Genomic DNA, 13,911 nt, shown 5'->3' with positions numbered 1-13,911 from the left:
ATGGCTTAATACTATCTTTTACCTGGATTCACCTCATCATTGCACTGGAGCACTGGTAATGCATTTTTCTCTCAGTACACATTTGTTCAAGAAAGCATCCGGAAACAATGAGCTGTCTTTGAATATTTCTAAAAATCACTCGAAAAATTCTAAAAATGCACAAAGCTTGGAAAGCTGTGATTGTGTTTCTAAAGTGGTGGATATTTTGATTTTTGAAGGGTGCTAATTCTTTCAGATTAGAGGCATTGTGCATAAATGTGGCCGACCTTGGCTCTGAGTCTAATTGAGGCTTTTAACCTTTCTGTGGCTCAGAGGAAGGACAAACAGCCAAAATAAGGGACGCCACATAATGTCAGTCCTCGCTAAAATAGAAAACAGCACAAGGACCTTACCCTTACAGCAGAAGCAACACACACACACACACACACACACACACACACACACACACACACACACACACAAATGATTTCAGCAGTGGAGTGGATCTACTGTAGCCTACTTCATCCTAGCACGTTTGTATCCCAGCGCTGCCGTATCTATTTTCAATCTAAAAAAGATGGCATGAATGCCTTTTGTCAGACAGGGGAAGCGGCGTATGTCAACCTAAAACAAGGTATAGCGGTGTGTCTCATCAGGAAGCTCAGACAAAAGAAGTGGGTGTAGTCTTTTTCCTGAATGCAATCACTTGTCAGCCCTAAATCTTCACTCAGCACTGCCCTGACAGGTAATGGTGCTTGTTCAACCTGATGACGATACATTGGCATTTTTTTTAATGTAAAAGACATTTACCTGCTGCTCCAAATAATAAACCCTTCACACGCTCAGCTTCACAATAACATCAAATGCATTCTCCACTTTTTTTTTTTCTCCAGGAAATAAAAGGCAAGCATCTAATAGCACATTTATGCAGCAAGTTATTTAAGTTGCTTTGAGTTTTTTTCAGGCTGCATCATTAGATTTCCTCGTGCAGTTTCAGTGTCACCACTCCTTGCCCTCTCCCCACTTTCAGCTGTGAAAGAGAGAGGACAGTTTGGGGCTGAGCCTTCTCCACAGTGTTCATTAGCATAACATCAGCACTGTGTGGGGGATTGTGATGCAAACAAGCTCAGATTGGCTCATTCCAACCCCCTCTTTTAATAACTAAGGTGCTATAGGATCTCACTCCTGCCCGCTCACTGTACAATGGATCAGCCTCTTTGGGACTGACAGAGTGAGAGAGAAAAGTAGATTTTCAAATAAGTTTCGACTTCAGTTTGGATGTGAGAGATGTCATCAAGCAAACACTTGGCTTACACTCAATGGATGAGAGTGAAAGCTGCTGTACTTTGCCTTTGCCCAAATCTTAACATATGGCATACCACAGGAGAAAGATGATTAAAACAGTAGGTTAAAAAATATGGTTTCATTACTGGGAAAAATATCTTTTTTCAAGAATATGCCCCCGCTTCCGACTGACCATGATTCAGGCTTGACATGATTTAAAAAAAAAAAAAGGAAATATGTAAATGGGTCTGTGGCTTATGTTATCGTTCCCTGCCACCCACAGTAGGACAGCAGATACAGCAATCATTGCTTCTGCACCTTGTGTATGTTTAATATGTGTTTGCTCTTTTTGTGATAACAAAAGGGGGGGAAACAAACAGGGTTTCCTTTTTTTTGTTCCTTTCTTCTCTCTCTCTGAATAGCTGGACCAAAGTCAGGGAGTCTAAAGACACAAGGAAGGAGAGAGAGCAGACAGATGCAGGAGACTGTCAAGCGGACTGCGATAAAACATTCACTAGGAAATTATCTCCCTGTCATAAGGCCCTCCTGTTTTGAATACCAAAGGGATTCAAATTCCCAAACAAACTCTGAAAGGTTGACCAATTTTGTGCTCTGCCAAACGATAGCGGATGGCGGCGCGGGGTCGCACCTTTGAACCGCCACGCTGGAAGTAGTATGAAGCCGAGATTCTAATCTCTGTATCTCTGTATAGGTAATCCACTGAAGTGTAATTGCTCCAGCTCTAAGTTACACAAAATAATGACAGGAGAATAAGACTCACTATGAATATGAAGTGAGTGTGATAACAAAGTCCCACGTTGCGAGAGGAGGTAATACTTCGACAAGGGCTCTCGCTGTGGAGGGAAAATTCTCCTCTGAACAACAACAAGCGTCTTCTTAATGCTGTGCAGGATTCAGAGCCATGTAGATGAAAGATAGTGTTTTGTTTAATAAAGATGGCTGGTAGATGATATCATAGGATATGTTTTATCGTCTGTTGACCAGTCTCTGTTAACACGATTAATGTCACATAATAGTGCATAAACAAGATGCACTTTTTAATGTTCAAAGAGTTTTGCATTTTACACAGCTAATATAGTCTTGTTAAATTACAGTGCAATCTGATGCCTAACTTTAAGACACGTCTTAAGATCACACACACAGTTAGAGTTAAACAGTTCGCTATCGCCGCCCTCTGCGGCAACGCTTTTGAAAATCAATAACTGCAAAAAGCGCAAAAGCAGCAGCTAGTTCAGCGTGATCCAACCAGATTTATGCTTAAAAAATATATTAAAAATATATTTTTATACTTTATTATCAGCCAGCTCAGGTTCGGCCTACAATTCATTAAAGCCCATCGACACTTCCAACTATGGAGAGCATCCTATGTGTTTATGCTACCCTGAAACACAAATGGATGTATTAAAGATTCACTGATTGAAGAAAAACAACTTAACAAACATCCGCACTAAAAGCGATGTCTCCATTTGCATTCCACGAAGTTTATGAAAATGTGACCCAACAAAAAAGAAAGCGCGCGAATAACAACCACAGGTTAAAAGCAGTGATTCACTGTAACTTCAAAGGAGATATTCTCGTCTAGCTAATAAATATTCAGCCCTGTCCTGTGAATATTTTCCATCTCTGTCATCCTTCTATGTTTTATACACCAAAATATCCTCAGCATCAATTAGCACTTTTGTTTGGGGGCTATCACTGCATGCTCCAGTTGTATGAATCGTGTTATGAAAGCTTCATTACACATTTTCTATCTTGGCACAAAATGTTTAACTTCTGTTAAAGTTTAAATACCACGTATGCAGCTGAGAGAGAGTCTTGTGGCAGCGACTTCAGAATATTGTCCTCGAGTGATGTCTGCGCACCCCTCCCTCTGCTACACTGCTTCCATTATGCACAGGAGCCAACGAGCCTTTTCAGGTGAGAGAATAAAAGATCCCTTTTTTGGCCCTCGCTGTAAAGTGAGTAGGCGTTGCGGTGTCTGCAACATTCACCATCTCTCGCTGATTGTTAGACTCAGCCTACTACATTTCAACACCACCATTTACAGAGCTAAAGTTCCTGGGGTTCATCATCGGCAGATCTTTTAAAGCCGTGCTAAATACCTTAACAAAATGTACCACCTCAACTCTACACTAGATAGATGTTATCGAGTAAAACATGGCAAACTTTTCCATCCTTTAGGCGGGTCTCGGCCTCTTCGAGCTGCAGCTCCACGCCTACCCCCGGGCCTGCTGGACCTATTTCTGATGGTAATGGCTGTAGGAGCCGCATCCTGTCAGCTCACTCCAGACTCACTAGTAATCAGCTCGGGCTGATGAATGATGGAAATGCCACTGGCTCCACTTTTTGCAGCGACACAAATGCCCCCCATTTGACTGTCCTCTTTACACTGCTTTTTTCCTATTTCCATCAACTACTACAGAATAGCACTCATCACATTGGTTCAGCCGCTGATGCTGAAGCTAAAAATGAAACATGTGTTGCCGGGCACAGATGCAGTACTTGAGAATTCGTGCAGCTTGCTCAGAGCTTTTTCTCTGGTCATTATTTAACCTTGTTTTGATTTTATCACTGGGTGAATCATAAGGGAAAGAAAAAACCCATATGTTTGGTTTAATGCTTGCATTTGTTGTTTGTTAAGAGAGCACAAGCAGGTATAGTGTAGGTGAAGATTTAAAATGTTTTATTTGAATGCCGATTTTTGGTGTTTGATTAATTAGGCGACGTCGGCCAATTGGTGTCATCCATATCCAAATAGGGAAGGTTCTTGAAAAAGTAATTTCGGATTTTTATAGACTGGTTTTATGTTGCAGCGAGCCACATAAAACAGTCTGTAAAACCTGAAACCTGACTTTTTAGAAAGCAGATTACAGTTACACTTTCGCAGTCGGAGTAAATCCAAGAACTTCGCCCACTGTTATTTAAATGGCTGAAGGCGTCCCGGGGCCGATTACGCACCTAAAATTATCATAAAATTTGATGAACAGCGATGAGATAAATTTTTACTGTCTTAAGAAATTCATGTATGCTATCCCAATTTCTTTTGTACTTTTTCAGATATACTAAAAGTTCTGTCTATGGACGGGGGGGAAAAAATCTCCTCCTTCATCAGCTAAATAAACTATTTAAAAACTGACTGATTGAGCTGGAGGACGCTGCAAATGCAAAGTTGACAATGAGGCCGATTTCTTAAAGGTTAAGTTGTGGAGATATGTTGTCTTCATTGGACAGCGGCGCAATAATGACACTGAATATCTTTTAAATGCTTACAATTACTTTCATTAAAAGAAAATAACCAGCGATTCAAAGCTAAAAATAACAACTTTCATAGTATAAACCCTGATTTGTTGGATAATCAATCCCTTCTTCTCAACTGGATTGTCATTTTGTGCCTAATTCTTGTTTTTTTCTAGCTCCACCACATCCATGTCTCTCGCATCAAGTGATAACATGCCAGGTGTGAAGTAGAAGCTGCAGTTCTCACACTCGTCTTAATTGCTAAAACCAGTTTGCTGGGGACTGAGTCGCGGAATTAGACAAACAGGTCGGCTCTAATGGATAAAGCAGTCAGGGTATGTGTGATTTATGGCAGAATTCACACCAGCAGAGCCGCCTCACACCTCATTTAGAAGGAGGCATGATGAATTATTAGGGCAGCCTGTATATGGTATTTTTCCTGTGCAAATGCCAAAAAGATCAAATCGTACAGACACACCGAGGTGTCAATATTAAGCATTCCAATTTTCATTATAAATACATGAATAATTTGATATCTCCATCTACACACACACGCACACACACACATCCAGGAGCTCAACTTATCTGCAGTATTTAAGATGTTCATTACCTAACCCCCCGGCAGTGGAGGAGGAGTTGGATCCAACAGGCAGCAGTGAATGCCAGGCCTGGCACAGCTGTACAAGCAAAGCTGTAAAGAGACGTCACCGGCCACTGTCGCTCAATCTTCCTCTGTGTTAATCCCACACTATCTGCATTCACGTCAGCCCCACTCCTCGTGTCCCAGCATTGCTTTTCACACTCCTAAGTTCAATTTGGCAGGAAAGTGGACATGTTGCATCACTTCTGCTGGCTGAAAATCCTATCGGCATTGTTCGCCTCCAGTAATCTTTTTCTGAGACAGCATGATGATCCACTAGTCATTTTTCTCTGCACTATATTTCTTGCCTCTTGTTTTCTCTTTCAGGTATTCACTGAAATAAAGTGTGTACAAAAATGGCGGTTTAGTAATGCCAATGCTAAATCCTAGCTCTGTGACTTTTAACAGAAGCGTAGCAAATATGAGTACATATGAGATTTAAAAGCCTTTAATGCTCTTGAATCTCTTCTTAGCTGATCAGATCATCTTCTGAAAGGCCTCAATACACAAGCAGGGCGGTGTGTGTACAGAAGAGTCAGCTCCATTTATCTCTATTCATCATTTACAGTATTAGGGAGAGACAACTTGCTGTCATATCAAACCCCAGGCTGTTACTGTAGCTGGACAAATGCGCTGAAGAATGAACACTCAAGTGGTGGTCAGGTTTTACTAAGCCAGCGCTCTTAAACCCCACCATGATTCACAGGCAGGAATTTTATACCCAAGCTCCAACTGAACCAAATCCTGGCCCTCGGGGCAGGAATTTTATTTTAACATCTCTTTTCGGGAGTGACATTTTGTCCCCTGTTTTTCAAATGTTTTCCCAAGAAGCTCCTCTCCAGTTGACCCAAGCAGAGACCATTGCCTCTGGCTTGTCACGGAGAGGAGACTGATGCGGTTCTATGGGCAACAGAGAGGGAGGCTCTGTACTGAGACAGCAGCAGGTGCAGCTGTGACAGTTGCCGTGTTGTTGCTAGCCCCACACTGTAGTCAAGATGAGGTTCACAGATGTAGCCACTCAGTGCAGTGGTTTATTGGCTGCCTGAAACAATGCATCTCTGTCAAGAACAACTCCTCCTAAGGCCATTTCAGTCTAAGAGTGCTCTGTATGAAACAAGGCGTAGAAAAACCTCATTCTGACACACAAGGTCAATTCTGCTCCACAGCAACACAATCAAAGCTCCCCTTGCTCTGCCAAAAAACAAAACAAATTCCAACCTGGAGCAATCATGCTGAAATATGGGCTTTGGAGACATATTTTTATGTAAAGGGATTTGTCTGTCTGAAGCATAATATTACCAGTAATAACAATGATAATCAGAATAACAATAATATTAATTGTTGTGTGCAAATTCTGCTAAATTAAAATAATTCTGATATTACATAATTATATAGCCAGCACAGATCTTTATACTAATTATTGCTACAAGCATTGTCACTGTTTGTCAAAACACATTTCTGATTAATTATTACCAAGCCACTCTCACGCGCGTGCTTCTGACTCAACCTGAGTACCACCCAAGGCTGCACTTTACCCCCAGGTGCAACTCGCAAGACATGCATTCCAATCATGCGACACTTTCATAACATATTGCGCCTACTTAAAATTAATGGCATCCATTTTTCCCGTGCTTTTTTTTTCGTGGAGAGAAAGCAAACCTGATTCCTTTCTTCAATTCAGACCCTCGAAGTAGTCCGCCAAGTCCAATCCAAGGTAGTGTTTTGTTGAATGTCAGAGTAGTAGAGATCTGAGATAATATGACTATTGTTTTCCTGTAAAGCACCCAGTCTCTGCTTGTTCAATTACTGGAAGGAGCCTCAACGAGGGCGGTTAAATCATTTGCAGAGACATTATCTACGCAGAGAGAGAAAGACAGAGAAAGAGAGAGAGAAAGAGGGGGGAGAAAGAAAGGGAGGGAGGGAGGGAGAAAGGGAAAGAGAAAGAGAGCGAGGAGAGCAGACACAGGGGCCAAACTTTAGTCTGTAGAGGAAACAGAAACATTTTTTGTGGACCACACATGGAGGATACAGCGAGGATAAAAGCAGCAGGATTCATGATTCACTGCAGGAAATTAATAGACTAATACACTTCTCTCTGTTTCAATGCCAAAAACCACATAATAAGATAAAATTGTTTTCATTACAGGTGATGATGGATATCTATGCAGATTACCAAAATGTACACAGAATTTACGAGCGGGCGACCACAAAGTTCATTCTCCCTCACATATGTCGCCTACAAACAAAACCCAACTCACAAGCGCTCATCTGTCAGCGTGAGCAATCATTAAGAGATAATTTGATTGTTTTTTCAACCTCGGCTGTGTTTGATGTCTCTGGCATGGTAGCAATTGAACAGACAATTATTTTGTTGATTAGCTTAGTTTTTTAGCAAGTTACCATGCCTGTGATATTCCTCTGAAACTCCCAGACCAGACGCTCAACTCCATCTGACTTGGCAACTACACTGCAAGAACAAAGCTTCCACACTCCCCAACTAAATACTGTACAATAAAATATCGTTTATCAAAGCCTCAGACTCCCAAACCAACCAGATAACCAAATAAGCATATAGAAATAAAATATGCGGCGATGCATACACATAAAAAAAGCGGGCACAAACATTAAATGTAATATCCATCTGGCAGGGTTTCAGCTGCAAAGCTAGTGCAGATTGTTTGGAGTGCATTTACTTGTTTGTCTTATATTCTTTCTTTACAGTTTGACTTTACTGTTTGGTGCATTTGATCATTTAAAAATTAATGTTCCTTTGAAAACCGCAATCCAACATACAGACTTCAATATAGGTGAGCGCCTATTGGATCGTTCTGAATTAAAGCGCTCTCAGAATATCAATATGCAAACACGTAAGAAGGACCAGCGAATCAAAACGCGCTCCTACTTCCAATGTCACCAATTGGAAGACGTATTTTTTTAACAGATTTAGTTAGTTGTTGCTACTTCCTCCTTTCGCGTTTAGTATTCCGCGAGAGTTTCGTAGTCCAGTCCATTGCTATGTAACTCGACAATGCACGTATGTGAATCATTTGACAGCTACATCTCGAACACAGCTCCAGTAAAAACCAAGAAACAAAAAAACCTCCAAATAGAATAACACTGCCATTTGAACAAAAGTAAAAGGATATTTTAATGTTGAACCCTGCTTACCAGTTTTGCACTTCGCTGGAAGAATGTCAGTCTGAATACACTGAAGAACGCCCACAGCCTAACATGAAATTATTTTTGAAAAAAAAAAAAAAAAAAAAAAGCACAAGGAGTAAAACTTATCTTACTTACAATGAGTCACAATTGTCAAGGACAACAGCAGTCTATACAGAGGAAATATATTGCTCTGGTGTGTTTACCCACACCATCCCTAAATAACAGCCCTGTCTTGTTGGAAAAGGGGCTTTTAAGTGTGGAAGTGCTTCGCTCTCCTATAATCCAGCCGAGACATTACTCCTTCCCCTGGCAGACGTCCGCAGATCCCCCCTCTCCCAGCCAGGCCTTGCTCTCGGCTGCTATGGCAGAGCCGCAATAACTGCTGTTTGCTCAGAGCCTTGCCTCCCAGGTTCTCCTCTGTCACACAGAAATTGAATATTTTCCCAAATAGTGTTGCAGCTGTGCACAGATAAGGACGAGTCCTGTTCACATAGTACAAAGAGTGAGACAGGGTCATTGTCTGTGTACGTGTGTGAGCGTGTGTGTGTGTGTGTGTGTGTGTGTGTGTGAGAGTGTGTGTGTGTCTTCTATATTGTCTTCTTTAAATTATAAGAAGAATACATGTCACAAATTAAATGAGAAAATAATTAAATGAGAAAATAATTATAACATTTTTCAATGGCTGCAAATGTGTTTCCTTGTTATCTTAAAAAGTATTATTAACCTTGTTTTCCTAAGTGATAAAAACTAATTAGAACTGATGTTACTGCTCTACTTTTAATCTGGAAATAATAATGTGTGAAAAAAAAAAATATGGTGATAAATTCATGGAGTTTTGTTTTGCACAATGCTATATGGACAGATGGACTGGGAGTGACCTAAACACACACTGCTAATAGCACACAGCATATCTTATCTGGGACCCAGGTAGTGTTTTCAACATGATGTTAAACACACGAGCCAATCGTTTTATAACCAGAGGACGCTTTTTATGACCCAGTTTTGCACTTTGCACTTCCTTTTCTTCTAAATAATACCTTTCAGAGAAGCACGGAATGAGTGAAGCACAAAAAAAAGAGATGCCAGATAAGCTCAGGGAGGCTGCCACTTAACCAGTGCACAGAGAGCCGTGTGAGAGCCACCGGCTAATATCCATGTTGTTTCTTGTCACCAGAGTCTGAATTGACCCTTACGTTCCGCCGCCTATGTCCTTGCTGTGTAATGTTCTGCTAGGAAATTATTTAGGCAAGCAGAAAGTTTCACCTGCCATTTCAGGGGCACCGAATCCCCCGCCGCACCAGAGGCCTTTGGCAAGTGGAAACAAATGTTTCACAAAATGGCAGGGAGGGGAACACGCTGGCGCACAGCGTTTTACTGATTGCCAATCGTAAAATAAAATCAGTCATGAAAGGGGAGGTTTTTCGGCCCACCAAAGGCCTGCACGTTATATCAAATTTGCCATAGCTTTCTTTTACAGCCTTGTTTCTTCCCTTTAATGGCGAGCAGTTATCCGCACAGTATGACTCCATGTAGGTGGTTTAGCAAGAGCAAAGATTGCATCTGAAAACACAAACCCACAATTTACACGCCAAATAAGCAATGGGATGTAAATCCAAATGATTTAACTCCCTGCAATCCTCCACTTCTGATTCACTCACAGCCTCCATCATTGGCTTGATATTGCCATGGAGTAGCTAAGGTGGTGTTCAGCGTGAATAAAGGCACGACATGCCTCGAGTGTCACGTTAGCACAAACAACCCATTCAGCCGCAGTGCAACCTTTACATCAGTCATATGGACTTGCCAATCGTTGCTCAGACAAAGACAACAGGCAGATATCCACGCTCGTGAGTGAGTGTGACACAAAAACAGAGTGAGCAAATGTTGCCACTGGTCAGTGTGTGTGCGCTCGTAATGAATTAAATCAATAACAAATTACTTTAATAAAGCCAGGGTGAAAGTGCGCTGGCTTGTTGGTATAATTTAAAAATCTGGAGAGGCCATGAAAGCTGTGTTATGATGCATTTAATGCACCAGTCAGATATCCGTAGATAGCACAAAACCTCAGCTGGGGTGGAAATATGGCAGCAAAGAGAATGAAGCAACAGTCCGTAATGTCACAAATTCTGATTCGCTCAAAACCCACTCATCCAATCACACTCACTGAACCCTAAGAGTCTCGTGTGCTGCGGGAGTGTCACATAAAGAGTTGAGAATGGAGTGATATGTAGCACTTTATCTCCCCCAAACCCATATAGAAGTGTGCTGGGCTGTATTGATCTGCGAGTAGAGATGAACGCACAAGCAAAGAGGGGCAATCTGGTGCTCTGAGCAGATCAAGAGCAGCTGCAGTTCTTTGAAACTGGACGCACTTCCACTGAAACAAGGCTGTAGACTGAAAAAGGTACTCTCTCTCACACTGGACTCGACGCTATAATGCTCATAATGGCATGCTCGAGCTCAAGATATCAAACACTAGACATCCGAGAAGATAGTTTCCTTCTTTAACCCGCATTCACAAGTGCTATTATTTCCACAGAGCACCTGTTTTTTTTACAGGCGCTGACAAACTACAAATTTAAACTGTATTAGAGACGTAATCCCTCCAATACGTGTTTACATAATTATAATTTCATGTTATTTTTTCCTCCAAGAACCAAATGTTTTTCTCCTCCAACGTTACACTATTTGCTCCTCGTGAGTCACTGTACAATTACCCTGTAGTGTGAAAGCTTAGACATATTCCCTCTCACCAACACACAAACAAATACAAGTGAGATTATGTTATACACAAGATGTCATACGGACCTTCTTACAAGGGAAGGGGGGGAGATAGATACACACGAGTCTTTCAGTTTCACCAGCTCACACACTCGTTCTCGAGCCTTTCAGGCTCAGCCAAAACCTGTGGCAGAAAATACGACTCCTTCCATTGTGTGAGGGGGCTCTGGCCACTTTGACATGCTAATGTGCTCCTTCCAAACAGCTGGAATTTGCACTTGCATTAATTCAAACATTTTTTTTGAAGCACAAACACATGAAAATGGAGTTCCCCGGTAAAGAAGGCTTGAATGGGAAGTGGAGCCTGATTAAAGCCTGTATTAGCTTATTTCTTGCACATTCCTGGAAACTCAACACTTGGGCACAAATAGGCTGCCTTTGTATTTAGCTGAATGTCACTTTGTTATGTATGGCGAGGGAGATAAAGCCACTTCATCCTCCACACACTCATCTGTTGTCATATCGTCTCCTGAAAATAGTCTTGGAGAAGCTTCAGTCAGGGCTGTGTTTAAATGCACATTGATTAAAACCAAATTTCTCAGCAGCAGTGAGCAGCTATGATGATGAACGTGTGCTACAGATATATTAAACACCAATGACACACATTCAAGGACTCTAATCCATGCAGGAATCCATAGCTCCCTCTCTCTTTTAAAATCACACACACAACCAAAAACAAAAAAGGAAGAAGAAGAAGCTGAGAGCATGAGACGATTGGGGCTAAATTTATCCCCAATCCGCTGATCGATCACTAGAGATTGCTGCTGTGCTCCGGGCTGCCATGCATCACCGGCTGGCCGCGGTGTGTTTCTCGGGCCAGGAGAGGCTCACACACCGCGTGTGCGCTCCTGCTGCTGCCCCTACTCTTTAACACATGGTTGACAAGACGCGTTCAGAATCGGTGCGCCTAAATAATAAATGTGCAGTAAAAGGATCTAATTTTACTGCCACTCTGCGCCGACTGGCTTTGAGTTAACTATAAGCAGCCAAATATCAGCCCCCTGGTTTTTGGGGGGATGTTATCATTTGTATTTCTCCCTTTCCATGACATTTCCAACGCGTGGAGCACCGTTTGCTCCCAAGCTCCTTTATATCCAAAAGTAATTATTACAATGGCAGGCTGATTTCTTCCTTTCTTTCCTTTCCTTTTGGACAAATAGCCAAGGCCCAATTATGTTGGATTAGCCAGTGAATGCTCTCAAGAATCACACCGACACCGCTTCTCAGGTCACAGCTCCCAGCATAAATCCCTATTCATACCAACAACAAAAAACGCACCACCAACAAACTACACTTCAACTCTGCAGGCATAAATTCCGATTAAATGGTGCTTTACATGTTCTGGTTCACATAAATGCGCTGCTCCCACACTTTTTAATAGTTTCCATTCAGCCAAACTCGGCAGCCGAGCAAATCAATCCACATCTGGTTGTGTTTGCATTAACCATTTCTCAATTATCCCTTTCGGAACATTTATATTACTATAAAAAGAGAAGTCTTCTCCAAACTAAATGAAGTTCCGCCTTGTAAATTCGGACCTTTTTTACTTTTAAAAAGTAGCCCAAACACTGTGAGGCTTGGTATCTGTGTACTATTTAACGCAAGGCTGTACAAAAAAGTTGTTCCACTCCACAGCAACTTGTCAAAATGCTGCTTAGGCTCTGATTTATATAGTAGTGATGGTGCAAAAAAGAAAACTACTCTTACCTTTCTTGAAAAGCAGTGAAGCCAAACAGGCTGAAATGAAGTCAGTATGTTGGTTGCATAAAAATAAAAAGGAAAAAAAATGTCAGATTGTGGAAAGACAGTCTGATGGGAACTCCTCTGCAGCGAAGAGAGTGAGTCTGCAGGTCTGAGGCATGCTCCCCTTATCTGGGACAGAGGCTGGCTCTCAGGCGGCAGGTCCCCCTCTCAGCCCGTACATTCTCCTGCACCGGACACACACTTCCATGGCAAGCAAGGTGTTGCTCTGGCTGCTCAGTCCTGACTCATCAACACCTCGTGCACCTCTGAGCGGCTCATCTATTCTCGGCTCTCCTGGTGCGCTCCTCCTGCGCTCCTCCGAGGCAGCGGCAACAAACAAGCAAGAGGAGACGCGGAGCTCGGGGACCCAACAGAAAAGACAGAGTGACTGAGAAGGGACAGAGTGTAAAAAGGGGGGCTTTCAGTGTCTGATGAAGAGGAGGAGAAGCAGACGGGTCTCTCCTCTCTACTTTAAGCGCCGACGCTGCTCCTATTGGGCTCCTCTGAGTGAGACTGTGGGCAAGTTTCAGCGGCTCGCCTCTGGAGAAGATCCCGCTCACAGTGTTGAGACACTTGGTGGAAGCAGCGCGGAGCGGGCTTCCAGTAAACAGCGCCAGTGCAGTGGAGTGCAGGCTGCCGTCTGCAGGAGCTGTCTGAGCCCAGGACTCCTCCAAAACCTGACATGGACTCCCGATCCAGGCTGACTCGGAGTCTAGATCTGTGCAAGGAGACTGATCACATCAACTTATTATGATGCCCGGCAGGAATCAGCTTCTTCTTCTTCTTTTTCTAAGATTCAGATACGTCACACAGAAAGGAAGGAGGTTATCAATATATTTCCCCTCATTTTTGTCCCTCTTGTTCTGCTTAGAGATGCACCGCTGCCTTCCTTTTGGGCATGAGAGGCCCTCACTCTGTCACAGTAGGCAGTCCAGCCTATTCAACCAATGACAGAGGACTTATTCTACTGTAATACTACCAAGCATCAAAAGGAACATGGAAGTACAGACAGACTTTTTTTTTCTCCTCTTCCCCCCTCCTCCTCCTCCTCCTCTTCCTCCTCA

General features: G+C 42.5%; 1 protein-coding gene across 26 annotated transcripts in view; it reads right to left on the bottom strand.

The window, feature by feature from the left end:
* The window catches only part of adgrl2a (adhesion G protein-coupled receptor L2a), a 105,892-nt gene extending 92,184 nt beyond the window's left edge, over positions 1-13,708 (bottom strand). For 21 of the 26 annotated variants that reach the window (XM_049587267.1, XM_049587268.1, XM_049587271.1 and 18 more), the window contains exon 1: positions 12,812-13,708. The gene's annotated coding sequence lies outside the window, so the exon portion shown is untranslated. The remainder of the gene's footprint in view (positions 1-12,811) is intronic. The other 5 variants (XR_007450178.1, XM_049587272.1, XM_049587274.1 and 2 more) reach the window with 1 other exon arrangement.
* Between the last annotated feature and the right edge of the window lie 203 nt (positions 13,709-13,911).

This window comes from Epinephelus fuscoguttatus, linkage group LG10 (assembly GCF_011397635.1).
Source record: "Epinephelus fuscoguttatus linkage group LG10, E.fuscoguttatus.final_Chr_v1".
NCBI lineage: Eukaryota > Metazoa > Chordata > Actinopteri > Perciformes > Serranidae > Epinephelus > Epinephelus fuscoguttatus.
This window is presented reverse-complemented; position numbering and strand designations above follow the sequence as displayed.